Source organism: Amia ocellicauda, chromosome 17 (genome assembly GCF_036373705.1).
Source record: "Amia ocellicauda isolate fAmiCal2 chromosome 17, fAmiCal2.hap1, whole genome shotgun sequence".
Taxonomy (NCBI): domain Eukaryota; kingdom Metazoa; phylum Chordata; class Actinopteri; order Amiiformes; family Amiidae; genus Amia; species Amia ocellicauda.
Genome location: NC_089866.1, coordinates 9010694 through 9023469, shown reverse-complemented (window position 1 = coordinate 9023469; position 12776 = coordinate 9010694). Strand labels below are relative to the sequence as shown.

At 41.7% G+C, this 12776-nt stretch overlaps 1 protein-coding gene across 2 annotated transcripts in view; it reads left to right on the top strand.

Moving 5' to 3' along the window:
• Window positions 1–12776, top strand: part of cpped1 (calcineurin-like phosphoesterase domain containing 1) — a 255753-nt gene that overhangs the window by 220861 nt on the left and 22116 nt on the right. The gene's annotated exons all lie outside the window — the stretch shown is intronic.

Genomic DNA, 12776 nt, shown 5'->3' with positions numbered 1-12776 from the left:
ATAAATCCCAATCTATATGTGCACTATTCTTATGTTAAGCGTTTTCACTGGAGTAGCTAGAGTTTCCTCAGGCATCAAGTATAAAGATGACGGTTTTCCCCGGTGACTGGAATTGAAAGCCTGTGCAATAGAAACGCCATATCATCAGAGCTGCAGCGTAGAAGTCGGAATAACCTGACTGCCAAATAATTGAAAAATGAAATGAAACGAAATTTGATTCCTTGTTTCGCGAGCACTCTCGTGTTCAGTGGCCGGCGCTTTGCATCAGATTGTTAGGGCTGATTTAAATTCGAGCAGAGATGGTCCCAGCCTTGAACAGCCACTGAGTGTCTGACTATGAAATGCACAGGCTGGTCGTATTATTATTATTTAATTTTTTTGAGAATGCACAGTACAGCTGGCTTGCTTATGCATGGAGGATCAATGTATACACGTACACACAGAGTGCTTTTAAAAACAAAAAGAAAACAGGCTAAAATGAAAAGGACTCATCGTGACTGCAGAGCCAGTCCCGGGCCATAAAATGTCTCTTTGCTGGGTTTCAAGGGTATTGGCTTCAAAGCAGACTTTTGGGGGAAATAGAAATGCCGCCATTATTAAAATCAGAGGCGACTCGTTTCCTTTTATCTCCAGCATGAAAAAATATATATTGATATAATATGTAGTGTTCCACCAAAAAGACAAAAGGTGGAGAGTGAAGAACAAAGAATACAAAAAAAACCCTACTAATTGAAACAAAGGAAATGTTCCTCGGATTTGCTCATCTCAAAGGCCTGCTCTGTCCTTTATTTGTGAACTGAATACAAACCTTTATGCCCCTGTATGAACCCTGCAGACCTGACCTCAACTGCCCTGTTTACAACTACAGGGTAGGGCTGCTTTGCTGCTACATCGGTGTCTGCACAGTTAGAGACGGTTGCCTCCTTGGGACTTAATCCACCGCTACTGTGAGGCCGGAATTGAATACAATAGAGCGATGGCGTTACATAATTCGAATCGCCTTTTTTGATATCCATCATGAAAGTGGGAGTGGTCCTGCTATGCTTCTGTCAGCAGAGGTGATGAGGAAGAGGACGGGATTGGTGGTGAGCGGATGAGAGGAGGAAAAATTAGAAGAGACAGTGAGGCAGCAAACTGTACACCCCCCCTTTCTGCTCAGACAGACAAAGGAGCAATAGCGGGAAGTGTGTCGAACGGTGCTCTCGGTGGCTGGTGGGATGCAGGCAGCAGAGCAAGGCTGTAGGGACACAATGAGGCTCTGCGTAATAACTGAGCAGCAGGTGTGCTGAAATACCAAGAGATAAAAGCCTCCTGCACTTCACTCCACCGCCGTTTAAACCAACTGCAGGGACGTCTGCTATTAGACTGTTTACGTTCTGGCCTAATTTCTTCCTTTCTTTATTTGGTCAGTGTTCCCTTTGAAAGATTCTGCTTTTTGTTTTATTCTTTGCAGTAGAATACCGGAGAGCACCTTCCAGGAAGATACTGGTGAATAACTCGCATCATGTTTTTTTCTTTGTTCTGTGGTGGCTTTTGTTTTCATTGATTTATTTGCAGCTTTCTTTCTTTACATTTGCGCTGTTGTGTTAGCTGAGAACATTCTTTCCAAATATCCAACAACATCCAACAACAAAGTCTTCATGGTAAACCAAAAGTGCCTAAAAGGGTATGATGTAGTGGTTTGTTCTCCAGTTGAATAACTTGTCATGCTGTCAAACACAAAATGCTCAACAAAAAAAAAAAAATACTGTAAAACACCACAAATACTTCAGCTTCAGTTTGATAGTTGATATCTGACTTCTGAGTTTCATTTTTCCTGCAAATCTTTCTCTTGGTCACCTCACTTTAGAATGCAAGACACGTTTAACTTTTATCAACATCGTTTGTAAACACTTTGCCATTGGGGTAGAAAAATCAGAGTAATTTCTGTTGGCGTGCAAGACAGCTGATGACAGCTTCATGTCTCGAAAATTTATATAGATGTATTTTTCTCTTTTTCTGCAGTGTTACCAATATGGTTTGGAAAGCAAGGTGTTTGGTGCAGTTGTCATTCCACAGACTGTGACAGATGCTTTGCTGAAACCTCTTAGACTGCACAGTGTATAAACATCAAAACCAATTGCAAGCCGGCTGCCTGGTAGAGCCAGCGCTGTAAACACTGCAGTTGAACAGTGCTGGGCCAATGGAGATCATGGGTTATAAGAAATGCAGGAGTTTGATGCAGGACAGGAGGCTACTGTATCCTTATGTAATCAGCCAGCTTTTGGTGGATGGTTATGATTTGTTATGTGTTTGTGAGGGACTGGTTTTGTGTCAAAGAGATAATAGGAACTGGGATATGTCTTATAAGTGACTTGTTTCACAAGGCTTATTCTTCAGCGGAAATATACTTCATACGATTTGGCAAGTTGTCAGGCCTCCGTACAGCCCCTGGCTATAACTACACATCAAATGCATCAAACCACTAAAATGCTCAACCAAGCATGAGCAGAGTTCCTCTTCCTGTTTGCGGCAGAGCAGGACTGGACTAAGCTGAGGAGGCACTGGCTTTGTTACCTCAAGGACCCATGATGGAATATTATAAACATGCATTTTATCCGTGCCCTTTCTTAATTTCTATTTTGGTTTTTGGTGTTCCTTGAGTTCGTGAAGTCTGGAGAGGCAAAAGAAAAGAAAAACAAATCACACCAAGAAAAAACAACTACACTTTTTCTGTTGCCTCATGATGCCTTAATTATTGTCTCCTTAGGTTTGTAAGGGAGTTAAAGGAGTTATAGTCCGGCCAGACGGTTTTGTGGGCACAATGACCTAGTTCCTCTGTCTCTTCTCCTGGGCAGCATGGCCCACTCTGCGTTGTTATCTTAGCAATGCCCTACCCGCTGTTGGTGCTTCCCAAACAGACTGGCCACCAGCAGCCTGGCAGGGCATCACAGCCAGAGGCGTTAGCCTGCTGTGCTTTAGACCTCAATTACCCACAACCCCCTGCTGCAGACGGAGCTAGCACAGTACATCTTGTTTAGTGAATTGCTGCCTTAGCACCTTCTTGCCATCCTTGCCAATCACTGACTGCCATGGTACGTGCAGTTGTCAGGTTCCTTGTGTTTTACAGCCTGCACCCATGTTGTTTCTGTGACCTTTGTGTTCCTTGCACATGTCCAATATACCTTTTTCTCGATCTTATTCTGTTTAAAGTGCTGTCTATCGGGTGTCAGTCAGAGAAATTGGCCCCCAAAAATAGTATTCCCTAAAGTTTACAGGCAGGAAGTGTACTGGGGAAGCACCTTATCATCGCACCACGCTGAAATATGGACCGAGAACGCATTCTGTGTTGCATTGATATACCTCCACATCCACGTCACCTGTGTTTAGTTGATTTAAAATACATATATTTTCCCAGGAATGATTCAGCTGAACGATATGAATTCCTGCATTCGTCTCATAATAATCGCCTCCTGCTTTTACCAAATAGGCAGGATAAGGCTGGTAAAAAATACATATTTTCTCTTTTTTTTTTTCTTTTTGTGTGGAGTGGAGTGCCACAAAGCACAGTGCTCACAGGCCAGTTTGTTTACATGCCTCTTAAACCTGCAGCGTTTGAAGGCTGCTTGACGTTAGCATTTATCAGCAAGGGAGATAGACACGCTCCTGTTAGTTTTGCCCGAGGAAGGAATTTTATTAATGTTATCTTCCATCTTTGCTATCGTCCAGGAAGCATGACAAATTAAAACCTATATATATATTTTTTAAATATATGATACCCTTAAATCCATGTTCATTTTTTTTGCAGATACCAAACCTTTAAAAAAAAAGAATAGAAAAGTAAGGTGTCCCGGCAGGCTAGTATATAAGGAATGGTTTTAATCATGACCTTTCACCGCAAGGGTACACTATATAACCATGGCTCAGTAATGCTGCCACAAAGAATAAAACCACCAGAGTAATGGCACGCCGTCGCGCTGTATCTGCAAATCGTGTTTGCCATTGTCGGTGCGCTGCGCTGGAGATAAGCTGGGAGCTGAAAGATGGGATCAAATCAATTACAGGCTTTCTGCTCAGACAGCTGAGGTATTCATATGTTGATCTGAACTGTAATTTATGACAAGATATTTGACACAGTTGTGAATCGGGATGGAGGATGGGTAGGAAGGTGGGGGAAGGGTGGGGGCACTGGCAGAGGTGTGGGCGTGCAGACAAGTGTAGCAGATATCCTTCTCTTATCTCCTCAGGGCAGGGGGTGTATGTGTGTTGGCAGAGAAAAATCTTGCTGCTTTGTGTGCATTTTCAGACACCTATAGCAATCTGGGCTGATCGGAGTTAGTGCAGTGGGTACCCAGGGTCCTCTGTACAGATCCTGTTAGTGAAGGCGCGAGGTATTAATACATTTAACTACCTGTGCTGAAAGGGGCTGTACACACAGAAAGGCATTTCAATGGCTGTTATAAGAAGTTGTGCATGTGTTTGTATGTGAGGAGGTGGCATTGGACTCCCGTTATGGTATGCTTTATTGTCACAGTGATAAACTGGGTGACCTTGGCTATCGCCTTTGGGGGATTTGCTGCTGACAGGTTAGGCCACTTTTTACACTTCTTTTCGTTCTATGGCTGCTGATTTTGAGAGGATGTAATTTAAATCGGAGGGCTAATTGCATGGAGTTCAGATGATACATTGAGCAAGTTTCAGAAGCCCAATCTATATTAAACAAGAAGTGCCTGCAGGGAGTCTGGGTTGAAAACCGATAAAGGAATTTTTAATCCAAATTTTTAATTTGTTTATTCTGTAATCAGCTTTCTAATTGCAGGTAATAGACACAATTTAGCATGTTTATTCTGCCCTCTGTGATGAATGCATCTGTGTTTGATACATATGATTGATCGGCATCCTTTTTGTAATTTGATTTTGGAAAGCTGTTGCTCTTTAGAGGTGGGGGTGCATACCTTTTCAAAACCAGATGCTTTCAGTTTTAATTAGTTGTATTTTGATCCTTGGTATTTTTAAATGAAATGGAAAACTCACACTCCATTTAATTAGCAGGATGTACCTCAGTGAAGTTTAATCTTGACAATCTCCTCTGTGGTGCCTCCGAAGATCTGCGAGACCATGACTGTTTTTCAGTGACAATCCAACTGCTTATTAACCCGTTAATGTTCTTGTTTTAATCAAACTGTTACCTCTTCTTTTTAATCAAGGGAGATTTGCAGTGCTGTTTGGCACAAAACTGAGTTTCATTCATTATAAAAACATTTTCTTTCTTCAGTTTAATAGAATTTGAAAAGTATCTTTTTATTTATTTGTACCCCCGCGTCCATTCGTCGCCCTCCACTCCCCAACAATAAATGTGTTAATTAAAAAAGCACCCAACCATCGGTCCATAAGGCCTTGCAAGCTGTTTTGATAACCATTCATTGAATGCATTCTGCTGAATAATCGTGATTCAGATATATGCGTCTCTCTCTACCATGCTACATGTTTAGTTTTCTGTGCTGAGCGCTAAATGGCAATTAAACCGCACCAACGGAAATGCAGAGGGTACCAATGATTCTTATTAATTGAACAGAAATGATCAAAAGGAGAAGACCTGGCTCTTACCCTGACTCTTCTGTTATTCACCTGCATCTGTACTATGTTTAGCAGATGAAAAGCTGCTGTACGGAATAGTTCTTGAATTAACCCACAGAAACCACAATGCACTGAGGCTCTCCGGTCATAAATGCTTATCTACATAATTGGGGTCGGGACCCACTAATTTCCATTGTTTCAGAGGCCTGTGAGCTGTGGGACCTGTAGGGGAGCTGTCTGAATCCATTCTGAAAACCCTCACTATTCCACCAGAGGGCCGGAGCACGATCAGATACGGCTCCTTATAGCTAAACCAGTAATAACAATGCCGCTTTGTTTACAGAGGGGGGAAAACAATCTGTCTGCCTAATTGACTGCTTGTTCTTACACATTATATTTTCTAATCTTATTGTTTATTCATTGGCGGCTCTCTGTCACAATATTGTATGTAGTAGACCTCTCGTGGAGGCTGATAGACGGTTCTGAGCAATGTGATGATTAATTGATTATTTTTCTTCTCTCCTTTTTTCTGTGTTAATAGACCACTTTGTTCCTTTTAATATTCCACTGTACTACACGGCTTTTTGAGGCATTGTCTGAAGTTCTATAGGAACAAATGTAGGCTAACAGGCCAGGCGTGTTCAGTGTTCAAGGTCAACAGCTGCTGTCTTCTACACAGTAAAGTAATTATTTTAATAAAAAAAGCAGATTGTTGGTTTGCAAACAGAGTCTAATGTAGGGGAAAAACTTGGTGGTTATCTAAGAATTCTGCCCATGTGAACATAGCTTAATTTTTTCACCAACTTAGTGGCCTATTTACCATGCTCCGTGGTGAATTAAGGAGACTGGCATGGCTGTGAATGTTGTAATCGAATATTCAGGCAACAGGGAAGAGAGACAATTACCAGGAAATGTTAGCTAGATATGATGGCAAGGACAGCGGACTGCCATTGACAGCTGGTGGGACACCATGGATCCTGAACCCTGGCCCCCACACACAGATGAATAAAAGATCATGGATGCTGTATTTCCCTGTCATCTGAAATGACTTGCTGGGTGGTGATCAAACAGGCCCTGGCATTGAGTTGCCCCCACCCACACACACCCCCGTTGCCCATCTGTGCCCGGCACAGTTCACAAAGAAAAACAAATGCCACCCAGACTGCTGACACCACTAACCTAATAGACGCGCTTGAGTATTATTAATCAGACGTCTGATTTGCATTTTGATCCTACAGTGTGAGAATGAAACGCGTTATTCAATTATGAGACACGTACCCTTCTGCCATCCCTAATGGAGATACAAACACGGGGCCCCCAGGGTGATGAGGGCTTTGAAGGATGATGCAGCCAAACTGACTCCAGTGGGACTGAAAGGTCCTGCTGCTGATTCAGTCTAAATATCATGGTGGGTTGCTTTGGGCTCTGGCAACTAGTATTGTTCCCCCACTTAACGCACTTTCACATGACCCAGTAATCCTAGTAAAAGTAAAGGTTGAGGGTGCACCTGGTTTTCAAGCTAAGCCCTGCCAGCTATTAGCTCTCCACCCTTACCTCAGTAGTATCAGCCCACATACTGGACACACACCCTTGTCATAAATATAGTGGAAGTGACAAACAAACCCTCAGGAGAATTGCGGCTTGAGGTTTGTCTCCTGAAAGCTTTGACCTTATTCTTTTATTCTGGGAAATGAAAGAACGGCAGGAGATGGAGATAACAGCCCAGGGTCGGGAGATTACTAACACCTCGCGCTTTACTGCTGTGGTGATTGAGCAGAGTCAGGATTGCGAATATGCTGCTATACTGCAAGACAAATCAAAACAACCACTGGGAAGAAACCTCTGAATAGACCAAGGTATGATACAGCTAGGAAAAAAGCATAGTTTCTTATTTGTTTTCAGTTTTAAGACCAGCATTTGGGGTTTAGAGGCACAGGTTTAATTTACTGATTACATTTTTTTTTAAATGATAATGTTTTTGGATATCTATTGCTGGCATTTATTTACAATTATTAATCTGACTGGTGGGACTGGACAGAGGGCTTCAGTAGAGCTCACTGTATCAACTCTTAAGGAGCCTTCTCCAGGATGCTTCATTCTTGTAAACGTCTGCAAAATGTCAAGCCTCAATACATCATAATATGTATAATGTGCAGGTAACCAAGGATGAAAACCCTTTTAATACACTGAGAAAGTGTAGAGCGAGGGTCAGAAACCTTTCAGACAACTCGGTGTCAGCATCGATTAGCATCAGACACATGAGCAGGTTGTGTGTGCCAGTTACATTAAAACCGCACATCAGTAACGGCCGCCTGCTGCCACACGCACATGGGCATCTGGATCTCTGCTTTAATTCCCATGCTTTACACCACACAGCATTATTGTTCTGGTTTTGTTGATGTTGAGGATTCAGAGAAGATCTCCTGCGGTTTGATCGTGGTCTCTTCACAATCAAGAGAATTTTCTTGTTAGGTAGAAAATGAAAATGAGAAGGTGGTCACCTCGTAAGGCTAGATCTGGTCAGACGATAACTAGGTTTTCATATTTCCTATCCATATAAATATGCTGGATGGTCAGACTGAGATTAAATGAGAATTGAAGATTGGTCTAGCCCTTCTGTATGAAATTCAGACTGTCCTACACTCCAAGACCCTTCCTATAATTTAACAAAACACGATTTTTGGATTTCGGTTTGTAATCATTCCATGGACGGTATCATTCCACTAGAACTGTGCTTTGCTTTGGATACAGATTTAGATCTTGTATCATGTATCTCAAAAGGATATCTCCTGGAGAAGACGGTGTCAGATCGCATGATGGGTTTTGTCATCTGTGGTGAGAGAGCGGAGCCAACCTCTAATCGCAAAGGTTTGCTAAGTTCAGGGGATGGTGCAGTATCTAAACCCGACTCCCCAACTCCAACACGGAGGTCTTGCAGTTTAAAGTGGACAGCATGTGGATCTCGATGGACTAACTGCACATTGCTGAGAATGACCTGGGGAAATCAATAACTAAAGAGGCCCTGCATGTTTTACTGATTATACTTTCTATCTCTATGGACTTTTAATAGGTTTCACTGGGGAATAAAAACACAAGGCGATATATTTTGTTGCTGGAGGTTTTGTACAGCTACAAATTATACTACACACAGGTACTTATTCAAAAGCTTCCTGTTAACACTTGTGTTCAGTCCCCCTCATCACAGCCATCTTTCTCTCTACACTGCTGCAGAGTGGCTTTTCATTTGTAAGATATTGGCAAAGTGTCTGAACAGCAGCTTTATTTTCTAAGATTGGTTTAAGGATTTAAACGTATCTTTTATTGACTTATTGACAGATATGTTTGCTTTAGGTATAAGGACATGGTTTGCTGCTGGATGTGTCCTTTTTTTGCAATTGCATTCGATTCAAAAGCATGGACTGGCAGGGTCTTCCGAAAATTAACCAATGCCCTTTACATATATATTTGTAAAATGTAGATGCAAAAATACATGTGGTCAGGTAGGAGCATTATAAATAAATACTTCACCTTTTTACTGTAATGTTTTACAGTTTAACTCGGCAGTACTTACAGGGTCTAATATAATCATCAGCTTTCATTATGATTGTTTAATACTGTTGTTTTATTGTGACTAGTTGAGATCGATTAGATGCTTTTTATTTTGAAGTTGAAGGGAAGGTTAGAAGTGTGCCTATTCTTGAAATGAGAAGCCTAAAAATAGTTTGATAAAATTGAATAAATTAAGTTTTTAGGTCAGTGTCTGTGAATTTCAAGGGATACATTATAATCTGTGCAGAAGTCTAAGTTATATGTTTTAGTTTTACTCTTATTTAATACATAAAATAATACTATATACACTGATCAGCCATAACATTATGATGCCATGATAACGAGATTATCAGTGTTATTCACTTCACCTGTCAGTGGGTGGGATATATTAGGCAGCAAGTGAACATTTTGTCCTCAAAGTTGATGTGTTACAAGCAGGAAAAATGGGCAGCGTAAGGATCTGAGCGACTTTGACAAGGGCCAAATTGTGATGGCTAGACGACTGGGTCAGAGCATCTCCAAAACTGCAGCTCTTGTGGGGTGTTCCCGGTCTGCAGTGGTCAGTACCTATCAAAAGTGGTCCAAGGAAGGAAAAGTGGTGAACCGGCGACAGGGTCATGGGCGGCCAAGGCTGGCCCGTGTGGTCCGATCCAACAGACGAGCTACTGTAGCTCAAATTGCTGAAAAAGTGAATGCTGGTTCTGATAGAAAGGTGTCAGAACACACAGTGCATCGCAGTTTGTTGCGTATGGGGCTGCGTAGCGCAGACCAGTCAGGCTGCCCATGCTGACCCCTGTCCACTGCCGAAAGCGCCTACAATGGGCATGTGAGCATCAGAACTGGACCACGGAGCAATGGATGAAAGTGGCCTGGTCTGATGAATCACAAGTTCACGGTGTTGACTTGGCCTCCAAATTCCCCAGATCTCAATCCAGTCGAGCATCTGTGGGATGTGCTGGATATAGTCCGATCCATGGAGGCCCCACCTTGGACTTAAAGGATCTGCTGCTAACGTCTTGGTGCCAGATACCACAGCACACCTTCAGAGGTCTAGTGGAGTCCATGCCTCGACAGGTCAGGGCTGTTTTGGCGGCAAAAGGGGGACCTACACAATATTAGGTAGGTGGTCATAATGTTATGGCTGATCGGTGTATAATATATGTATGTATAGATGTGTGTTTGTTTATATGTATATGGGAGTTGGAGTGAGAGACTCAGTGAAAGGGAAGAGGAGAGAGAGCAAGCAGCATTGATTTGAATTACAGTCAAGAACTTGGAACTTGAACTTGGATTTGCTTTGGATCACAACTTTTTGGATTCAGAGTAGTTGCTGTGTTGTCTTGTGCTGTGCTCATGTTTCAGGAGCGGGACCCATTTTCATGTTTAGGTAGGCTCAGTGAGCGTTAGGGTCATGTTTCTTGTTTCTTGCCTATTTTTTTTCCACAGAGCACTGGGTAAATAAATACTCACTGCCAATCACCTTTGTGTTTCCTAAACCCTACCAATAGAGCCCCGACACTGAGGCAACCCCCCCCGGACGCCACAGTATGTATTTGTATATTCCTGTATATGTGTAAATCCCCTCCTTTCTCCTCCTGTTTCGCCAGTTAAGAATTCATAGCAGGCAATTAGATGACTTGCATGTCAAATTAGAATCCATCAAAGACTGTTATTAAAAAGGTTGATTTGCACTGCTGTTTATGTGGGACAAAATTAGAATTCCACTTCCCTTCAGAAATGATCCTTTCCACTTTGGGTTTTGAATATGATGTAAGCATGACAGCTGCAGAGTCTCTCTTTTTCCCTGATGAGATGTGTTTGTTTTTTGTTTCTTCAAATGTGTCTCGTATCATATTACAATGGTCCATGTTATTCTGAACCTGATAATAATAATACAATTAATTTTGAAGCAGATGTATTAAACGTGTGGTGGAGGTTGCTGAAAAAGAGGGAGGTGGATTATAAGAGGAGCAGGAAAAATAGTCCTAGAAATCAGTGTCCCATAATTTTGTCTGAAATTGCAGTTATTATCATTCATTTTGTCAGATGCCTTTATCTAAAGAGACTTTGTGGTTTATAGACCACTCTTATACAATGTGCTACTTATAAACAACATTACAAAAGTAACAACATCACAATGAGAAACAAAACACAATCTGTGAATAGCAGCATGAGAGATGTACAAGCAGGTACAATTGGTGAAAACAGAAAAATAAGATATTGGTATTCCATACAATACATTTGCTTTTAAATTTCAATCTTTTTTTTTTTTTTTACTAAAGCCCAAAAAAAAGTGCTGCAATTAAAGACGACTGCAGTATTTAATAAATAAAGATCAACTCCTGTCCCCTCTGTGTTGATTGCACATCTTGATGGAAATTTTGACGGCTAAAATATTTAATTGTATTAAATGTCGTCAGATCAGTCTCATGCTAACTTGTTTCCCAGGTGGTGGTTTTGCAACAATTCATGCCTCGCCTTTCTCCTTGTCAAATACACATCCCCTTGCCTTGTGTACCTGAAGTTCACAAGCTATGTTTCCCTGCAGTAATTAGCATCATATGCATTCTTGTTATAAGATGAAGAATATTAATATATGTTACAAATCTTAGTGTCTGCGTTACTTATTGTTTAATATATATATATACAGTACTGTGCAAAAGTTTTAGGCAGGTGTGTAAAAATGCTGTAAAATAAGAATGCTTTCAAAAATAGACATGTTCATAGATTATATTTATCAATTAACTAAATGGAAAGTGAGTGAACAGAAGAAAAATTTAAATCAAATCCATATTTGTGTGACCACCCTTTGCCTTCAAAACAGCATCAATTCTTCTAGGTACACTTGCACAAAGTCAGGGATTTTGTAGGCATATAGTCAGGTGTATGATTAAACAATTATACCAAACAGGTGCTAATGATCATCAATTCAATATGTGGGTTGAAACACAATCATTAACTGAAACAGAAACAGCTGTGTAGGAGGAATAAAACTGGGTGAGGAACAGCCAAACTCAGCTAACAAGGTGAGGTTGCTGAAGGCAGTTTACTGTCAAAAGTCATACACCATGGCAAGCCTGAGCACAGCAACAAGACAAAAGGTAGTTATACTGCATCAGCAAGGTCTCTCCCAGGCAGACATTTCAAGGCAGACAGGGGTTTCCAGATGTGCTGTCCAAGCTCTTTTGAAGAAGCACAAAGAAACAGGCAACGTTGAGGACCATAGACACAGTGGTCGGCCAAGGAAACTTACTACAGCAGATGAAAGACACATTATGCTTACTTCCCTTCACAATTGGAAGACGTCCAGCAGTGCCATCAGCTCAGAACTGGCAGAAAACAGTGGGACCCTGGTACACCCATCTACTGTCCGCAGTAGTCTGGTCAGAAGTGGCCTTCATGGAAGACTTGCGGCCAAAAAGCCATACCTCTGACATGGCAACAAGGCCAAGCGACTCAACTATGCACGAGAACACAGGAACTGGGGTGCAGAAAAATGGCAGCACGTGCTCTGGACTGGTGAGTCAAAATTTGAAATATTTGGCTGTAGCAGTTTGTTTGCCGAAGGGCTGGAGAGTGGTTCACGAATGAGTGTCTGCAGGCAACAGTGAAGCATGGTGGAGGTTCCTTGCAAGTTTGGGGCTGCATTTCTGCAAATGGAGTTGGGGATT